This window comes from Bos indicus x Bos taurus, chromosome 8 (genome assembly GCF_003369695.1).
Source record: "Bos indicus x Bos taurus breed Angus x Brahman F1 hybrid chromosome 8, Bos_hybrid_MaternalHap_v2.0, whole genome shotgun sequence".
In the NCBI taxonomy this organism is placed as follows: Eukaryota; Metazoa; Chordata; class Mammalia; order Artiodactyla; family Bovidae; genus Bos; species Bos indicus x Bos taurus.
The window spans coordinates 67,331,146-67,351,653 of NC_040083.1; the positions used below are offsets into that span (position 1 = coordinate 67,331,146).

Sequence of the window (20,508 nt, forward strand, 5' to 3'; positions counted from 1 at the left end):
GAGCCACAGTCCAAGTCAGGGGTCAGGGAGACTTGATTGGCAGCTCTCCCAAAGTCTAATGGTCCAGTCAGGGAGGAGCAGTTCTCTGAACAATGGAGAGAACTGCTAACAGAAGAAATTAAGAAGGTAAGGAATGAGTGCTTGGGTGGTCCCAGACAGCTAATGTCCACTGCAGTTGAAAATGCTGGACACTTCAGGTCTTTAATATCGTCAGAATCTTGTTTAGCTCTAGTTTGGCCTATAAACCCTAGTGGTTAAGCGTGTAGGTATGAAGTCTGACTGCCTGGGTTTGGAATCCATCTCTGGTGCATCTTTCATAAGTGACCTTGAACAAGTGACTTCATCTCTTTTGTGCTTGAGTTTTCTTATATACAAAAACGGAGATGACAGCAGTACCCACCTCACAGAGTGCTTTTGAGCATTAAATGATGTAATTAATGTATAGCATTTAGCACAATGCCTGGTGCATATTAACTACACAAGATATGCTATTATTAATACATTATCATTATAATTCCAAAAGCTGGGCCAAAGTCCACGCACTGACCACTACTTCTAAACAAAGCTTCCCAATAAGACCCACAGTATTTTTTGTTATTCAAATTGCTTGTCATAGACAAGGGTGTCCACTTTCACCACTATTATTCAACATAGTTCTGGAAGTCCTAGCTACAGCAATCAGAGAAGAAAAAGAAATAAAAGGAATCCAGATTGGAAAAGAAGCAAAGCCCTCACTGTTTGCAGATGACATGATACTGTACATAGAAAACTCTAAAGATAGTATCAGAAAATTATCAGAGCTAATCAGTGAATTTAGCAAAATTGCAGGATACAAAATCAATACACAGAAATCACTTGCATTTCTATATACTAACAGTGAAAAATTAGAAAGAGAAATTAAAGAATCAATTCCATTCACCATTGCAACAAAAAGAATTAAATATCGAGGAATAAATTTACCTAAGGAGACCAAAGAACTATACACAGAAAATTATAAGACACTGTTGAAAGAAATTAAAGATGACATAAACAGAGAGATATTCCTTGTTCCTGGGTAGGAAGAATCAGTATTGTGAAAATGACTACACTACGAAATGCAATCCACAGATTCAATGCAATCTCTACCAAATTATCAACAGTATTTTTCACAGAGCTAGAACAAAAAATTTCACAATTCATATGGAAACACAAGAGACCTTGAATAGCCAAAGAGGTCTTGAGAAAGAAGAATGGAGTTGGAGGAATCAACCTTCTTGACTTCAGATTATACTACAAAGCTACAGTCATCAAGACAGTATAGTACTGGCACAAAAACAGAAATATAGACCAATGGAAAAAGATAGAAAACCCAGAAATAAACCCATGTACCTATGGGTACCTTATTTTTGACAAAGGAGGCAAGACTATACAACGGGGCAAAGACAGCCTCTTCAATAAATGGTGCTGGGAAAACTGGACAGCTACATGTAAAAGAATGAAATTAGAACACTTCTTAACACCATACACAAAGATAAACTCAAATTGGATTAAAGACCTAAATATAAGACCAGAAACTATAAAACTCTTAGAGGAAAACATAGGCAGAACATTCGATGACAAATCGATAAATTGATAAATTTATCACTTGATAAATCAAAGCGAGATCCTCTATGATCTACCTCCTAGAGTAACAGAAATAAAAACAAAAGTAAACAAGTGGGACCTGATCAAACTTAAAAGCTTTTGCACAGCAAAGGAAACTATAAGCAAGGTGAAAAGACAACCCTCAGAATGGGAGAAAATAAGAGCAAATGAAACAACTGACAAAGGATTAATTTCTAAAATATACAAGCAGCTCATACAACTCAATACCAGAAAAACAAACAACCCAATCAAAAGTGGGAAAAAGACCTAAACAGACATTTCTCCACAGAAGACATACAGATGGCTAACAAACACATGAAAAGATGCTCAACAATGCTCATTATTAGAGAAATGCAAATCAAAACCACAGTGAGATATCACCTCACCCTTGTCAGAATGGCCATCATCAAAAAGTCTACAAACACTAAATGCTGGAGAGGGTATGGAGAAAAGGGAACGCTCTTGCACTGTAGGTGTGTAGGGAATGTAAATTGATACAGCCACTATGGAAGATGGTACTGAGATTACTTTAAAAACTAGGAATAAAACCACCATATGACCCAGCAATCCCACTCCTAGGCATATACCCTGAGGAAACCAGGGTTGAAAAAGACACACATATCCCATTGTTCATTGCAGCACTATTTACAATAGCTAGAACATGGAAGCAACCTAGATGCCCATCAGCAGATGAATGGATAAGAAAGCCTTGGTACATATACACAATGGAGTATTACTCAGCCATTAAAAAGAATACATTTGAATCAGTTCTAATGAGATGGATGAAACTGGAACCTATTATACAGAGTGAAGTAAGCCAGAAAGAAAAACACCAATACAGTATACTAACACATATATATGGAATTTAGAAAGATGGTAACAATAACCCTGTGTACGAGACAGCAAAAGAGACATTGATGTATAGATCAGTCTTATGGACTCTGTGGGAGAGGGAGAGGGTGGGGAGATTTGGGAGAATGGCATTGAAACATGTATAATATCATGTATGAAACGAGTCGCCAGTCCAGGTTCGATGCACGATACTGGATGCTTGGGGCTGGTGCACTGGGACGACCCAGAGGGAGGGTATGGGGAGGGAGGAGGGAGGAGGGTTCAGGATGGGGAACACAGGTATACCTGTGGCGGATTCATTTTGATATTTGGCAAAACTAATACAATATTGTAAAGTTTAAAAATTAAATTAAATTAAAAAAAAAAAAGAAGTGGTGGCACATATACACAATGGAATATTACTCAGCCATAAAAAGGAACACATTTTGTCAGTTCTGATGAGGTGGATGAACCTAGAATCTATTATACAGAGTGAAGTAACTCAGAAAGAGAATGATAAATATTGTATTCTAATGCACATATATGGAATCTAGAAAAATGATTGTTAAGAATTTATTTACAGGGCAGCAATGAAGAAACAGACATAGAAAATAGACTTATGGACATGGGCAGAGGGAACTAGAGGTGAGGTGTATGGAAAGAGTAACATGGAAACTTTCATTACCATATGTAAAATAGATAGCCAATGGGAATTTGCTGTATGGTTCAGGAAACTCAAACAGGGGCTCTCTATCAACCTAGAGGGGTGGGATGGGGAGGGAGGTGGGACGGAGGTTCAAAAGGGAGGAGATAAATGTATATCTATGGCAGATTCATGTTGAGGTTTGACAGAATACAGCAAAATTCTGTAAAGCAATTATCCTTCAATAAAAAAACAAAACAAAAATCAAATTGCTCATCATGAGCTGAAGGCCAAAAAAGTACCCACAGCCTGGAGATTCGCCCTTCATTAATATCCCAGATGGTCTCATTTTACCTAGAGAGCAGGGTCTAACACATCTTGTGTGCTGGCTTAGTTGTTTTGTGGGAAAGAAACAGAGAATGATAAGATATGACACAAAGCACCTCAAAAACAAAGCACCAAAGTCAACAGCTTACTCAGAGGATAAGCAATTGAGAAAAAGTTCAACCAGATGAAGTGACTTGCCTGAGGTTCTCCAATCCACTGGTAGAGGCAGTACTTAATCCCAGGGGGTCAGTGCTCTTTCCATTCTCCTCTCTGTCTCGGGCCCCGATCCCATGACTTCTGGAACTCAGTTCCATCCTACTCAGACAGTCTCATTTTCTAACACTCTCCAAGTCTCCTTTGAAATCTTTTTGCCTTTTCTTGGTCTTCTTTTCTTTTCTGGAATGCCTTTCTCACCTCTTCTCATCTGTCAACATCCTTCAAAACCCAAGTCAATTTTTTCTTTTGTATGAACCCCTTCTCAGGAAACTATTGTCCTCACTGACCTATGGCCTCAGTCATGAGGACCAACAGACCAACACCTCCCTGTCCTTCGATGATGTCAGGTATTTTAGGTCTGCCCACCTCTTTGTGTCCCTCCCTCCTACAGGGCTTCACACAGGTTTGGGAACCTGGTAGATTGAATTTCAAGATGATCGGACCCCAGGACATCAGAGCTGAGATTGTCTAAAATCTCGACACTTAAGGTCTTTGATTTACATGCCAGGAAGGGATTGGCTGAGAGAAGCCTAAGGCTTTCAGGGAAGACTGGAGAACCGCACAGTTTCAAATTCCTAGTTAAATTCAACCAGTAATTATATATAAAAAAAATTTACTGTCACTGCTATTGAAGACCACCCTGAGATTTGCTCCATCCTGGTTTACACAGGGCCCTTTCCTGACTCTCACAGAACAAGGAAGTCTTGGGACCAGAAGGTCAGGAACCACACTAGCCACTGTGATCATCCTTGGGGAATCAAGGAATTACAGGTCTCAAAGGATGCTCACAGCAGTCTCCTTTAGCATCTGCTTAGCACCATGAAGTCGGAATACTGCCATAGTAATGTCATCCGATCCATGAGAAGTTAAGGGGCCCTGAGCTTACCTATTGAGAAAACCAAGACTAGAATTTAGGTCTCCTGAGTTTGGGTTGATGCCATTGTCATAAAAGAAAGGAGCAGACTGTGGGGGAAAGTGTTTCTCAGTTTCTGCCTCGTCTACCCATGGCATCTCTCCAGCCTGAGATTGATTCTCTGCTTCTGAGCCCTGGGACAGCTTTCTGTCTGGCTGACAGCCTGGTTGAAGGAAAATCCTGGAAAGGCACGGTACCTGGGGCCAGCAACTATCTCTTTACTCTCCCTGTGCTCCCCATCTGGGGTCCCCAACTACACGTTCTTTAAAGCACAATAATACTCCCAAATGTGCACTTCTCTCACAACTGGTGAATTATCAGTATAATTATGTTACTGAAGTTGAGTAGAGGAAACGATTAGGCTTTTACTAGATTTTCCCAGAGAAAAAGAAAAAGAAATGGGATAGATGGAAAAAAGATAGTTCTATGCCATCAGTTAAGCCTTGTTGAACGTGAGTCTTCCTGATCATCTGGCAGCACGTACTCTCTCTCTAGATCTCTGCCCACCAGGTCACCTGCCCCCTACTGTGTACCACATCCTTCCTTCAAACAGCCCTGGCATGCTCCGTATCGGCTGCAGCTTTCAAGTCTTCTCCTTTTCAACTCTTCTGAGGCCTAAACAGCTTCCCTAATCCTTGGAGCTCTGCTTTCTTCCCTTTCTTTGAAAGTTCTCTCTCCCTGCTGCCCCCCACCCCCACCAACAGTCTTACCTGGTTTTCTCACACCCCGAGTCCCCGTCTGGCCTTTCTGTCAACCCACCTCCACTGTTGACCATTATGATCTTCCCCTGCATCCCCCAGGGCTGCTGCTTATACTGCATAAAGATTCTTGTCCTGGTTATCTCTTTGAATCTCTCACAATGGCTTTCCCCATTCTCCAGCAAGAGTTGAAGGAAAGAAAATATAGATACATGAACTGTAAGGCAGGGGAATGGGAGAGAAAGGGTTTTGAAACAGAATAAAGGAGATTTGGATTTTAGTCCCAATTCCTCTACAAAGAAGCTATTCATTTATTTATTCACACATTCATTCACATATTTATTTAATCATCAAACATTTAATCGTGTGTTCTATGCCAGGCATCCAGCTAGGGGCTAGAGGTTGCAGAGGTGAATATGAGATAGTTTAGCATTGTTGTTCAGTTACTAAGTCTCGCCTCATTCTTTGTGATGCTGTGAACTGCAGCATGCCAGGCTTCCCTGTCCATCACTATCTCCTGGAGTTTGCTCCAACTTATGTCCATTGAGTCTGTGATGCCATCCAACCATCTCATCCTCTGTTGCCTCCTTCTCCTCCTGCTCTCTATCTTTCCCAGCATCAGGGTCTTTTCCAATGAGTCAGCTCTTCGCCTCAGGTAAATCTTGGAGCTTCAGCTTCAGCATCAGTCCTTCCAATGAATATTCAGGGTTGATTTCCTTTAGGATTGACTGGTTTGATCTCCTTGCAGTCCAAGGGATTCTCAAGAGTCTTCTCCAGCTCCACAATTCAACAGAAAGTACAATTGTCTCTGGGGAGACAGACACATGAACAAGCAAATGTAAGGCAACAAGGTTGTGTAGTAACAGACAGATGGAAGGTGAGAGAGGCATGGAGGAGAGTTCCCTTTCCAGCCTCTGAGGCTAAAGGAAACTTCCCAAGGAGGGACCACTGGTCTGACTCAAACTGAGGGGAAAGAAGGAGGCAGGGCAAACCAGGTTGGGAAGGCCACTAAGCAAAGGCAAGGGGCTTGAAAGTGTGTGGCAGGAAGATGGTGGCTGGGTGAGTGGAGATCAGCACACATGGGGGTTTATTGCTGCTTTGCCTGGGTGGGAAGTGCTCAGAAATATTTGGGACAAATAGAAAACCTTAAGAGGCCATGGTAGGAGGTTGGAATTTATCCTACACATGAAGTAGAGCCATTTAAAATTTTTAAACAGAGGAGGCGCATGTTCTATTTTGTATTTTTTCTAGCAGGAATTTGGGAGATGGATTTGAGGGACGCCAAGAGATAGATTCCCCAGTGGCTCAGTGGTAGAGAATCCTCATGCAATGCAGGAGACGCAGGAGATGAAGATTCGACCCCTGAGTCAGGAAGATCCCCTGAAGGAGGGCATGGCAACCCACTCCAGTATTCTTGCCTGGAGAATTCCATGGACGGAGGAACCTGACAGGCTACAGTCCATAGGGTTGCAGAGTCAGACATGACTGAAGCGACTGAGTGTGCCTGCAGGCATGCAAGAGATGGATTGGGAGACTGTAGTAGGAGTACCCGGGGAGGGAAGAAAAGGGGGACACATTTGAGGGATGTTTAGGAAGTAAAAGCATCAGCAAGATTTGTCAATTGGTTCCATGGAAGTGAAGAAGAGGGAGGGGACAACAGCTGAGACTGAGACTCTGGAAGGACCCAGGGAGGGCCATGTTTGAGGGTGAAGGGAGGGAGGGATGGGGCAGAGTAGGTAGTCATTTAGTTTGGGAAGGTTGAGTCAGGGATTTGGGGACTTCCAGGTGACAATGTCCAGCAGGCAGTTGTGTGCAGATGAATCTGATTTCATTTACATCTGTAGATTTGAATCTCTTATGCTTAGAGCAGAGTGCCTAAGCTCACTCAGGGAGGATGTATCCACAGGGCTGTGGACACCAGTAGGAGGGAAAGAAGCCCCACCAAGAAACTGAAGAGTCACTTGGTACCAGGATGGGGAGCCAAGGCCTGGAAACTGTTAGTCGTTCAGTCATGTTCGACTCTTTGCGAACCCAGGACTACCAGAAGCCTGCCAGGCTCCTCTGTTCATGGAATTCTCCAGACAAGAATACTGGAGTGGGTTGCCATGACCTCCTTCCTCTAGGGGATCTTTGTGGCCCAGGGATGGAACATGGGCTTCCTGAATTGCAGGCAGATTCTTTACCACCTGAGTCACTGGGGAAGCCCCGAAAGGAAAGTGTCAAATGACAGAAGGTATGTTGGTGGTGACCAGGAATTTATTATGGAGAGCTCTCTTCAGGGGACAGTGGGGGGCAAAAGTTTGGTTTTGGTGAATTAAGGTGTGGATAAGATGTGTAGGAATAGAGACTATGAAGACGGACTTTTTTTTTCTTAACGAACTTTTGGCTGAGAAAGGGAGGAAGGAGTTTTGCCAGTAGTGCCAGGGGAATCAAAGAATCTATGACATCTCTGTGAGACATTCAACCAGGGACAGGGCACCGAATCTAATTTAAAACTCAAATCCAAGACTTCTCTGGTGGTCCTGTGGTTAAGAAATCCACCTGTCTGTGCAGGGGATATGGGTTTGATCCCTGGTCTGGGAAGACTCCACATGACACCAAGCAACTAAGCCTGTGCACCACAACTGCCGAGCCCACGCTGTGCAGCCCATGCCCTGCAGTAAGAGGAGCCTCTGCATGGAGAAGCCCATGCACCACAACTGGAGACCAGCTCATGCTCGCCACAACTAGAGAAAGCTGACACGCAGCAAGGAAGACCCAGTGCAGCCAAAAATAAATACCTCAATAAATAAAATTAAAAAGAAACAAGAATTGGTGAGTTCAAAAAATATTCAAATACAGAGACTTGGTATAAAGAGCATTTCTGGAGCCTCGCATCTTCACTGCTGCAGAGCTGACTTAACATTATATTCAATTTCACATCCATGTGACTCCACTGATATATTCTATTTAGAACTCAATGTTGGGAAACATTTGCTTCTTCTGAGTACGTAAACTCTCTTTCTTTCATCTGACAGCAAGATGTTGGGATGTATTATGTTTTCTTCTTTACTTTGCCTGCCAGGAAGCCCAGAGGCAAATTAAAGTCTAGTTATCGTAAACAGTTTATTTCTGGCTCTTGGCATAAAATCGCCTCCTTTGCCTACATGGCTTCTGATTTCTCTTGTACTTTATTTTATATTCACATGCATATGAGTAGTTGAATGTTTTTAAAATGTTCAATATAAGTTTATTGAGCAAATAAAACCTGAAAATGATGATTTTCTTCATAAATTGAAGTACTTAAATTGTCATAACATGTTTTCAGCACATAGTTTTTGACCAAATGTAGAAATGTTTCTACAGTTAAACTTCAAATGCTGGTAATTATGTAAATATGGTTTTATTTTAAGCCACTGAAAATCCTTTCTGAACAGAGGGAGGGTATAAATTACAAAAAAATGGGAAGAGGTTTAACCTTTTTGGAACTCAGGCTCCCCATCTGTGAAATGGTGATAATAGTTCCTATCAGCCTGCCTCAGGAAATAAAGAATATAAAAACAATTTGAAAGAGGTAAGACAGTCTACAAAATCATATAAATAATAATATGATTTTTTTTCTTTTGAATTTCTCATAATGCATAGCCCAAGTCCTTCACTGATTTATTGAAAATGGAGGTATTGGGAGAAGGGGGTCTTAATGACCTCTGACCTTTCTGATGCTAAGGGTCTAAGGGTCCACAAGTCAGACTTATTTTTAGAGGATGATAGGATGATGACAATTTGCTTTATAGTTAGGGAAACTATTCAGCTATGCCATTTCCCAGGTGTTTGAGGTGGGATAAGAGTATGGTAGTGTGTTAGTCAGAATTCTCCAGAGAAACAGAACCAATAGGATATATATGTGTGCGTGTGTGTGCTTCTGTGTGCGTTGGTCGCTCAGTCGTGTCCGATTCTTTGCGACCCCATGAACTGTAGCCCACCAGGCTCCTCTGTGCATGGAATTCTCCAGGCAAGAATACTAGAGTGGGTTGCCATTCCCTCCTCCAGGGGATCTTCCTGACCCAGGGATCGAACCCAGGTATCCCACATTGCAGGCAGATTCTTTACCATTTGAGCCACCTGGAAAGCCCGAGAATACTGGAGTGGGCAGCCTATTCCTTCTCCAGGGAATCTTCCTGACCCAGGAATTGAACTGGAATCTCCTACATTGCAAACGAATTCTTATTTGCTGTTGTTCAGTAGCCAAGTCACATCCGACTCTTTGCTACCCCATGGACTGCAGCATGCCAGGCCTCCCTGTCCCTCACTATCTCCTGGAGTTTGCCCAAGTTCATGTCCATTGAATTGGTGATGCCATCCAACCATCTCATCCTCTGTTGCCCTCTTCTCCTTCTGCCTTCAATCTTTCCCAGCGTCAGAATTTTTTCCAGTGAGTCAGCTGTTCATATCAGGTGGCCAAAGTATTGGAGCTTCAGCTTTAGCATCAGTCCTTCCTATATATATAGACCTATAGAAAGATATTTATTTTAAGGATTGGCTCAAGTGGTGATGGAGGCTGAGAAGTCCCACTCTCTGCCATCTGCAAGCCTGAGGCCTAGGAAAGCTGGTAGTAAGTCCCAATCTGAGTCTGAAGATCTGAGAACTGAGAGCGTTGATGTCTGAGGGCAGTAGAAGATAATGTCCCAGCTCAAGAACAGAACAAGTTCGCCTTTCCTCCAGGCTTTTTGTTCTAATTAAACCCTCCAAGGATTGGCTGATGCCCTCCTGCACCGGTAAGGGTGCTTTTTGTTTTATTTTTCACTGGAATGTAGTTGTTTTCCAATGTAGTGTTAGTTTCTTCGGTACAACAAAGTGAATCAGCCACATGAATACATATATTCCCTCCTTGGATTTTCTTTTAAATTAGGTCAGAGGGTGATCTTCTGTCTATTGATCCAAATGCTAATATCTTCTGAAAACAGCCCCACAGACACACCCAGAAATTATGTTTTACTAGAGATTCAGGCATCCTTTAGCCCAGTCAAGTTGGGCTTGAAAAATAAAATTAAGCTTTACAGGTGGGGAACAGGTGGTTGCTGCCTGTCATCCTTGTTACACCTTGGTGACTGACCTGTCTCAATGGGGACTTTTTTCAGCAGGTTTTGCGAGCATCTTCGGACTCTGGAAACTACAAGGGTGGGTGATGCATGGAGGAGATACAGTGCTGAGGGTGATGAAGAGCAGCTGCCTGTCTGCTGATGTGCAAGGAGCTGTTCCTGCCTTGCTGGGAGGTCTGCAGGGTTATGGAGGGAGAAGGGATGATGGATAGAAGCGGGGCTCCCTCCCTGCCATGGCCCGCTGGCCGGACCATCATTCACAACCCCTAATAGACTGCCTCCTCTCCACAGGCACAGCTTTGGGGTGGGTTATGAATGAGCTACCGTAAAGACTGTATTTTATAATTACATTTTTGAGCTTGGGACATGGCTGTCCATGGGAGGTGGGAGGTGCCTGATTCTGGAGGAGGAGGTAGAGAAATAAAGATAGGGGAGCATGTGCGAAACTTTTGCTCTGTAGATGACTATGTAATCAGCTAAGAAAGATCAGGTTTTAGGAAAGGCTGTGGATGAAACTATGACTGGCCTTTGATGAGCCGTTCCATATTCACTCACATATTCATTCATCAAACACTCTGAATGACCGCAATGTGCATGACACTGTACACAAGGTGTTCTCTAGACAGAACTTGTCATGCTTGTGCATACAAAGCACTGGGATCTGGTTAAAACTAGAAGCTGACTCAGTGGGTCTGGGGTGAGGCCTGAGATTCTGCATTCCTGCTGCCAGGCCTGCCTCTGTTGCTGATCCAGAAACACATAGATGATATATGGCTCTTACCCTGGAGGAGCTTTCACTCCACTGAGGAAATGGGTATGTAAACAACTTGCTGCAATTAAAATAAAAGTCCAGTTTTATGATAGAAAGGCCAGAACAATGCAGGAGCAGGAGAAAAGAGCCGTTAATTTTGACTTGGAGGATCAGGGAAAGCTTCAGACATAGATGCTGTTTAAATTGTGCCTTGAGGGCACACTGAATTTTAATAAGGAAGGAAAGTAGGAGAGAGAAAGGGTGGAAGGGTTGTAGTGAGGATGCTTTCCAAGGCTGATGGAAGAAATTGCTGTGAACCAAATATCTGTGTCCTCCGAACATTCAGTACTTCATTGGAAATGACCCTGATGCTGGGAAATATTGAAGGCAAAAGAAGGGGGCGGCCAAGGATGAGATGGTTAGATAGTATCACCGACTCAATGGACATGAATTTGAGCAAACTCCAGGAGACAGTGAAGGACAGGAAGCCTGGAGTGCTGTAGTCCATGGGGCACAAAGAATCACATGACTTAGTGACTGAACAAAAATCCAACATTCATCTGCTGAAACCTAATCCTCAATATGATGGTATGTGAAAGTGGGGCCTTTGGGAGATGATTAGGTCTTAAAAGTGGGGCCTTTATGAATGGGATGAGTGCCCTCTCATAAAAGAGACCTCCATAGGGCTCCCTCACCCCTTCTGCCATGTGAGGTCACAGAGAGAAGACTGCTGTCTGTGAACCAGGAAGCAGAGTCATCACCAGACCCTGAATCTGCCAGCACCTTGATCTTGGACTCCAGTCTCCAGAGCTATGAGAGATCAAAGCCTGTCATTTAAGTGGCCTGGCATGTAGTATTTCGAGACATCCACGAATAGAGGCATGCTCAAGGTTAGATTAGTCCCCAGTGACGGTAGGCTTGCTGGACAATTTAAGTTGGATCTTTTTCTCCAATAAAAAGCTTTGTTGGGATGGGAGTGATGAGATGGAACTTATATCAAATGCACCGCCTTGAGCTTTAGAGGGGTGGGCTCCAGCTTCAGACTGGAGGTCATCTGGGAGGCTCTCAGTCTCTGTGGGAAGAGGAGAGATGGGACTCCTGATGGGATGGAGAGAGGGGCTCTAAACCCACAATGATCTGTCTCTGCAGCTCTTATTGTTCACCCAGGAGGCAGTGAGCTCTACCTTTCCAATTTTTCCATGAAAGTGTGTCCCATTGTTCTACCTTGAATATGGGCTTTGGGAGTTATGGAGACTCTCTTGCACCTGGCAAAGTACCTTGTACTCAGCAGGTGCTCATTAAATATCAGCTAATGACAAGCATGTAAGGAAAGTGATGAAGACAAACTAACTCACACTGTGCCATTAGTGATTCCATCCAACGGCCTATGGTTTCCACCCTGCAGTTTGTTGCATCTCTGTGTTTGACTTGAACATCTCTGAGGAACAAGATTGAAAGGAAGTTACCCACCAGACATTAAAACATCCTTTAATAGATGATGAAGTCATGCATGACTTTCCCAGGTGTGAATAGTGAATATGTGCTCAATCATGTCTGACTCTTGGCAACATGGACTGTAGCCTGCCAGACTCCTCTGTCCATGGAATTTCCCAGGCAAGGATACTGGAGTAGGTTACCATTCCCTTCTCCAGGGGATCTTCCCAACCCAGGGACTCATTCCAAAACTCCTACATCTTCTGCATTGGCAGGTGAATTCTTTACCTCTAGCACCACCTGGGAAACCTCAGGAGCACTTGCTTTTTGAAAGTAGAGGCCTGAAGAGATCCTTTGAGGCTTGCTTACCTCCCTGCCCCAAGTCTTAGCCTGAAGATGGATGGAAGAGTTGGCAGATGCCACAGACACATGCTAGACTCCCAGGTGAGGAAGGAGATCTGGAGCATTTTAAGGGTTTCCCAAGGCTGTGCCACTGGTTAGGGGCACACAATTCAGACATGTTGCTTGTCCTGGAGCAGGCTGGCATTGCTGGCATTGCAGACCTCAGAGATAGACTGCAGGACATCCTTCATGTTCTGGGCTGGTAGACACTGAATATTGCGTTTACACTAGCCTTCTTCGCAACGTCTAAGCCACCTCCTAAGAGGGAAATAAATGAAGAGGACTTATGAATGAGGTCTTTTCACACATGCTCAGAAATTAGGTGCAATAAACTCCAACAAGCCTCAGTCCTTAGTGAACCTTATTAGTTAGCACTGAGGAAGATCACTGAGACTCAGAGAGGTAAAGTCATAGGCCTGGGATGCAGCGAGGATGGGATGAGCTGATCTGAGCCCACAGCTACTTCACTGAAAGCACCTCCCTGTGCTCTGGCCTGTTCTACCTGGTGATAAATGCAGACAGCTAGGGGGACACATGTCTTGGGAAGAAGGATAGAGTCAGCCTTTAACACGTGGCCTTTATGAAGGCTGCAAGAGACAATGTTTTACAAGCACAGCAGCTCTTGTGGGAAACCGCTGAGGGTGGTGACCAGGGCTGTGCCATTCCCTCTCTCTCCTAAACCCACCAGCATCATCCTGCAAACTGTGCCAGCACCTGTCTCCCTAATTCAGAGTGACTGCAGATCAACGCCCTCCAGCCACACCATACCAAGGGAAGAAGGAGAAAATACTCAGGTCCAGATCTCAGCGCTAGCATGAAGTAGGGATGAAGTGAGTAATTGTGGAACAAATGGTTGGATCCAGAGAGCCAGCACTCAGAATCCCAGCAGGTGATAGGACTGAAAGAACATGGACCTGGAGTCAGAATTACTTGGGATTAAATTCTGCCTCTTCTTTGTATTTGCTGTGTGATGTTGGGTGAGCCCCTATCCTCTCTGAACTGGTTTATTCATCTGCAAACAGAAGGAAGGTAATGACTCCCACTTTACGTGTTTGTGAAAAAACAAGAAAAGAGAAACTATGAGGAAGTTTCCTTCTTTTCTCAGCCCTGGATTCTACTCTTACTTTATTCTTATTAATTATGTACCTTTGGGGAAGTCACAGTTTCCACACTTGTGAAATGAGGAGCGATGTCATCCTGCTTAACTCCTTGTCTATTGTGACGATGTGTGTGTTGCATGTGTTCTCAGTCGTGTCTGACTCTTTGGGACCCTATGGACTGTAGCCCACCAGGCTCCTCTGTCCATGGAATTTTCCAGGCAAGAATGTGGAAGTGGGTAGCCATGCCCTTCTCCAGGGGATCCTCCTGACCCAGTGATGGAACCCATGTTTCTTGCGTCTTCTCCACTGGCGGGCAGACTGTTTACCACTAGAACCCTGGCCTCCCAGGTGTCAGGCTGGGGAATGAAGAACCAGTGATGTTAGTAATGACAACGGGAGCAGCAGCATGGCTGCTCTATACTGACTACAGTCAGCACTTTCTGAGAGTGTCCTGGGATTAAACAAGGCATTATATGGTCAGAACTATACCTGGCACAGAAGGAGTGCTCAGGACTGTTAATACTGTCGCTATTTTGGCCCCAGAGTGGAATGGTGGGGGAGATAAGCTGATGCCAAATCAGGGGTCAAAACTTAAGATCAAGAATGCCCAGGCAGGAGCCCCAACTGGGACCTGTTGTCTGAACGCTTCTTCCTTTCCTTCCAGACCAGCAAGGTTGTGTAACTTGCCCAGGGTCTCAGCCCAGAGTCAAGGTCCTGACTCCTATCCCAGTGCTGGCCCCCCAAAACTACTGGGTTGTCCTTCCAGTGAAGGGGCAGACTGGAATGGTTCTAGCATTTGGCCGTCTCTCTTCCGGATTTCAGTTAACAGCTTCTTGGTTTCTCAGCCCCGCTCTGCCCTCCAGCCTATAGTCTTTTCTCCTTTGCAATCTTCCCAACTGGCAAACGCAATCATGGCACCCCACAGCTGAAAAATTGCCCAACTCTTAAACCTGAATTCCTCAGAACAGCTCAACCCTCACCCCAGGCATAATGCATGCTCTGAACATGCAATTCCTAATGCCCTGTGTTGCCTTGTGGCTCCATGCTTTTGCCAGAGCAGGTCCCTCTGCCTCCCATACTTTCCCCTGTCCATCAGTTTATCCTTTAATTCAGCAAATAATATTGAGCTCCTGTTATATGCCAGATGTGGTACAGGATGCTGATGTCATAGCAGTTAGTGAGACACTGTGTCTTTGGTACCTTGGAATTTACAGTGAAGTGGTGAGAGACACAACATAGAAAGAGAACAAAAAACCAAAATATGTCCATATTTTGAATTTATGTATTTGTTTGTGCATGTGTATTTATGGGGCTTCCCAGGTGGTTCAGTAGGTAAATAAGCTGCCTGCCAATGCAGGAGACTTAAGAGATGCGGTTTGATCCCTGGGTCAGAAAGATCTCCTGGAGGAGGGCATGGCAACCCACTCCAGTATTTTTTTTTTCTTTTTACCGGTTTCATTCACTTTATTATTCTCTTTATAAAATTATGTGGTGGCTACAGCTGGGGACTGGGTCCTCTGCATGGAGACTCTGGTGTGGGTCTTCACAAGATGGTCAGTGAATTCCTGATATGGAGTCTTGGTGAACACTGTCTCTTTCCAGAGGTCAGGGGTGAGATAACTGTAGGTCTTGGAAATGGCATCAAAAGTGGCCTTGGCGAAGTTGTCCAGGGTGGCAGTGCAGCCCCTGGCAGAAGTGTAGCAGTCGTAGATGCCGGCCATGAGCAGCAGCTTCTTGGGCACAGGGGTGGAGAGATGCCAGTGCCTCTGGGGGCAAGGATGAGGCGCACCAGCATGGAGCCACAGCGGCCAGTCACCTTGCAAGGAACCGTGTGGGGCTTGCAGATCTTGTTCCCCCAGTAGCCTCTTCGCACAGGGACGATGGACAGCTTGGCCAGGATGATGGTCCCACAGAGGCAGTGGCTACTTCCTTAGAGCGCTTGACACCCAGACCGACATATCCGTTGTAATACCCGATGGCAACAAATGCCTTGAACCTGGTCCACTGGCCAGCACGGGTCTGCTTTTGCACGGGCATAATCTTCAAAACCTCATCCTTGAGGGATGCTCCCAGGAAAAAGCAATAATCTCAGACTCCTTGATGGGCAGAGAGAAAAGGTAGATCTCCTCCAGGGACTCGATCTTCATGTCCTTGACCAGGAGGCCCAGCTTGGTCACGTGGAGCCACTGCTTGTCCTCGGCCTTGCCTCCGCGAGCTCCACAGCCCCTGCCCCGGCCCCGGCCCCGGCTGCGACCCCGGCCCTGGACGCCACTGCCGAAGCCTCTGCGGAAGCCACCTCGGCCTGCATTCCACGCCCCCCGGGGCCTCCGGCACTTCGGCAGCAGTGGCGTCATCCGCCATTTGGTGTTTTCACGAAGGAGAAGCCACTCCAGTATTCTTGCTTGGAGAATTCCATGGACAGAGGAGCCTGGCGGGCTACAGTCCACAGTGTTGCACAAAGTAGGATACGACTGAAGCGGCTTAGCACGCAGCACACACGTAGGTGTTTATAGGTGGGAAATGCTACAAGGGGAAATAAACAGCATAATATAACGATCTCTGGGGTGAAGGGCTGGTGGGTTTGAATTACTAACTCATCAAACTAATGTTTATTTATCTACACACTAATCAGGGCACCTCCTCCAGGAAGCCTTCCTGGATCAGAACCTCTTTTGCCTGTGTTCCCAGAGCAGCCTGCCCTGCCTTGCCCATGCCACGTCTGGGCACTTAACACACCAAACATCTTACAGTTTTAGTGTCTGTCTCTGGAGGTTCTGAGTTCCCTGGGGGCAGTGGCTGTCCTCTCTCAGGGCAGTACCTAGCCCTGAGAGAGGGCAGCTGATGGCTGTGAGTGAATACACAGGCCAGATAGTCAAGGGACTGGGGTAGGGGAGGGAGATATCAAGGAGGAGAGCTTGGTTGGCTCTTTTCAGAAGAGTGCAGTTGAAAATAAAATTGTGGAAGTCACTTGGGTATTTGTTTATAAATGACAAAGGCGGTCAGGAGCTTTTGATGAGCTCCTCATTCATCCTGCCCCCATCACCTTCCTGTCATTTTCCAGTTATTTAGAACCAACCGGCCAGATAGCCCTTAACCAAGCAATATACATGTTAATGTGGAGAGCAGAGGCTGAGATTGGAGTAGCAGGCAAAGCACATTATTCAAAGGGAAGACGAGAAGGAAAAGAAATGAATGGGCTGGAGGCTGGGGGCAGATGTTGCCTTCATTGAAAGTCACCACCAGCCTTGTCTCCCTAGGGCCTGACACCCTGCTGTGCTCTCCACCCTTCTTCTCGCTGCCCAGCCTCTCCCCTCCAACATTCTGTTAGAAACAGAACACCCTCAGTTTATTTTTAGTCCTTTCCAGAAGGCCCTTGGCAGTCTCACTTTAATTAGAATTGTACCCGAGTACTCCAGAGCTATTGATGGAATGATTTTGTCTCATCTTGCTGGCATTGTGTAGGGGGCGGCCAAAACTGCTTTCAGAGAAGTGGAAAATTTATCATTTATTTGTTTCTCTTGGCCAATTAGCATCAGTCCAAGGAGGCATGTGAGAAAGAACACTGGAGCTGGCAGGAGGAGGGGGCGTGAGCTGACACCTTCACCTATGGGCTGAGCCATTTCCTTCACTCATGTAATGGTGTCCTCATGCCTGCCAGCCTTCCTCCCGGGTTACTATGAGGAGCAAATGACTCCAGGAGAAACACTGATATTATGAAATGAGGTTCAGTGGAAGCACTGCGTGTCAATTACTGCAGCATGTGCAGAGAGGGGGAGGAAGGGGAGGAGAAGGAAGAAAAGGAGTCAGATTCCTAGGTTCTTGAGCACTGCTGCTTCCACCCTTCTGTCTTGGGTGGTGAAGGTGACATCATACTGGCCTTTGCAGCCACCTCCTCTGGATGGAGTTTTTAGGATGGATAGAAATGACTGGAAAATTTTGTGTGTGTTTTGTGTATGTGTGTGCATGTTTTTTGTCTTGTTTTGTTTTCAGATGAGTGACTCAGGAGACCCTCCAGTGTACTCTGGAGGATCAGGTACCCTTTTGGTTCCAGGCTGCAACTCTGTAAGCCATGGATACAGCATTGGAGGTACCTGACAGGTGGGCTCTGGTGGGCTTCCCAGAGTCTTCCCAGGCTCAGCAAAGGTGTCAAGGTGTGTGGCAAGGGCACCACAACCCTCCTGGCAGCATACCCAGACAGACATTTGCTCCCAGAAGTGAACACACACAACTACTCTGATGTAATTCTGCACACACCTCCATGGGCACACACTCACCCATGCATGCTAAAAATGTACAGAGCTTTGACATAGGAACCATATTAGTCATAGGAGGTTGGGTTATTCTGACTGTATTCTGTATTAGTCATTACAGGTTAGGTTACCCTGCCAAACCAAAGAACCCCAACTACTTCACTGACTTAAAACAACCAGAGTCTGCATCTCTCTTTTGCAAATTTATTGTGGATCTGGGTGATTCTCCAGGGCAGCTTCCCTCCAGATGTTGGCTCGGTCGTCCACATTTCCTTACATTACGGCACGTCTGCGTCAACACGTGATTGCCATGGCAGGATTGGAGGTGAGAAACAGCCATTAAATGCTTTGGCACCGAAAGTGACACATTATCATTTCTGATGGAAGGAGAGCCAGGACTGATGATCATCAGTTACATTTTCTGCTTTCACTTGCCCCAGTCCTCAGGTTCCTTCTCTGTCTTTATTTCCTCCTTCCAGTGAGGAAGATAAGCCGGATGACTTCCTGCTCAGATGTTCTGTTGTAAAATGTGCCCAACAGTTTTGTACTTCCCTTTAGCTTGCTGCCTTAGTGCTCTGGATCAAGTCCCTTTTTGATATCCTCAAAGTCACCCTACTTTATGAGAAACACCTGTGGGGTGTCCCTGAGCATCTCTCTTGTAGAGCTGGTTTATGCATTTATAAAGAATGAAGTGTATCCACCTCCATTTAGTGTCTGAGGTTTTCTAATTTTAGTCCCAAATTAGTTTTCCTGGATTGTCTGTTACTTCAACTCCGGTCCAAATGGACAACTTACTGTTCCTTAGATATAACCTTGGCCTTCATCTAACACTACTTTTCTACTTCTCTATTCTTCTGTAGCCACATTGGTCTTAAATCTTTTCTCGAACATGCCGAGCTTGCTCTTGCCTCAGGGCCTTTGTACTTACTGTTTACCTTGTCTTGCTTTGCACTTGTCTTGCACTTACTGTTTACCTTGTCTCAGTCTTTTTTACTCTTATCTGGAGTATGTCCCTTCCAGTTATCCTAACATATTATCTTCATGTACTTATCACTGTCAGAAATCATTTTGTGTTCTTAACATTGATGTTGATTGTCTACCTATCCCAATTAAAATGTAAGCTGCCTGATGTAGTCACCTTGTCTATCTTCTCTCCCGTAATATGAGAATAGTGGTTGGCACATGATGTTGTTGTTCAGTTGTTCAGTCATGTCCGACTCTTTGCGACCTCATGGACTGCAGCACACCAGGCTTCCCTGTCCTTCACCACCTCCCAGAGCTTGCTCAGACTCATGTCCATTGAGTCGGTGATGCCACCCAACCATTTCATCCTCTGTCATCCCCTTCTCCTGCCTTCAATCTTTCTGAATGTCAGGGTCTTTTCTAATAACATATGCCTTGGAAGGAAAGTTATGACCAACCTAGATAGCATATTCAAAAGCGGAGACATTACTTTGCCAACAAAGGTTCGTCTAGTCAAGGCTATGGTTTTTCCTGTGGTCATGTATGGATGTGAGAGTTGGACTGTGAAGAAGGCTGAGTGCCAAAGAATTGATGCTTTTAAACTGTGGTGTTGGAGAAGACTCTTGAGAGTCCCTTGGACTGCAAGGAGATCCAACCAGTCCATTCTGAAGGAAATTAGCCCTGGGATTTCTTTAGAAGGAATGATGTTAAAGCTGAAACTCCAGTACTTTGGCCACCGCATGCAAAGAGTTGACTCATTGGAAAAGACTCTGATGCTGGGAGGGATTGGGGGCAGGAGGAGAAGGGGACGACAGAGGATGAGATGGCTGGATGGCATCACTGACTCGATGGACGTGAGTCTGGGTAAACTCCAGGAGTTGGTGATGGACAGGGAGGCCTGGCGTGCTGTGATTCATGGGGTTGCAAAGAGTCAGACACGACTGAGTGACTGAACTGAACTGAACTGATACAAATACAACATAAAGATGGCTTTATTTTACATCTTATTTGACAGTGCTTCCCTTAATTGAATATATCAGATAAGCCTAATTATTTTAATATTGCTGTTTCATAAGGAGAGAGACCAAACATTTTGAGATATCTCAGGACACTCTGGAAAAATCCCAAAGTTAGTTAGAGGTCAAAAAGACTTCATTAAAAATTTTATTTGAACCCAGAGGGATGGTATGGGGAGGGAGGTGGGAGGGGGTTTCAGGATGGGGAACATGTGTACACCTGTGGCAGATTCATGTTGATGAATGGCAAAACCAATACAATA

At 45.0% G+C, this 20,508-nt stretch overlaps 1 pseudogene; it reads right to left on the reverse strand.

Moving 5' to 3' along the window:
- Window positions 1-15,467: 15,467 nt before the first annotated feature.
- On the reverse strand, window positions 15,468-16,377 carry LOC113897264 (annotated as a pseudogene).
- Between the last annotated feature and the right edge of the window lie 4,131 nt (window positions 16,378-20,508).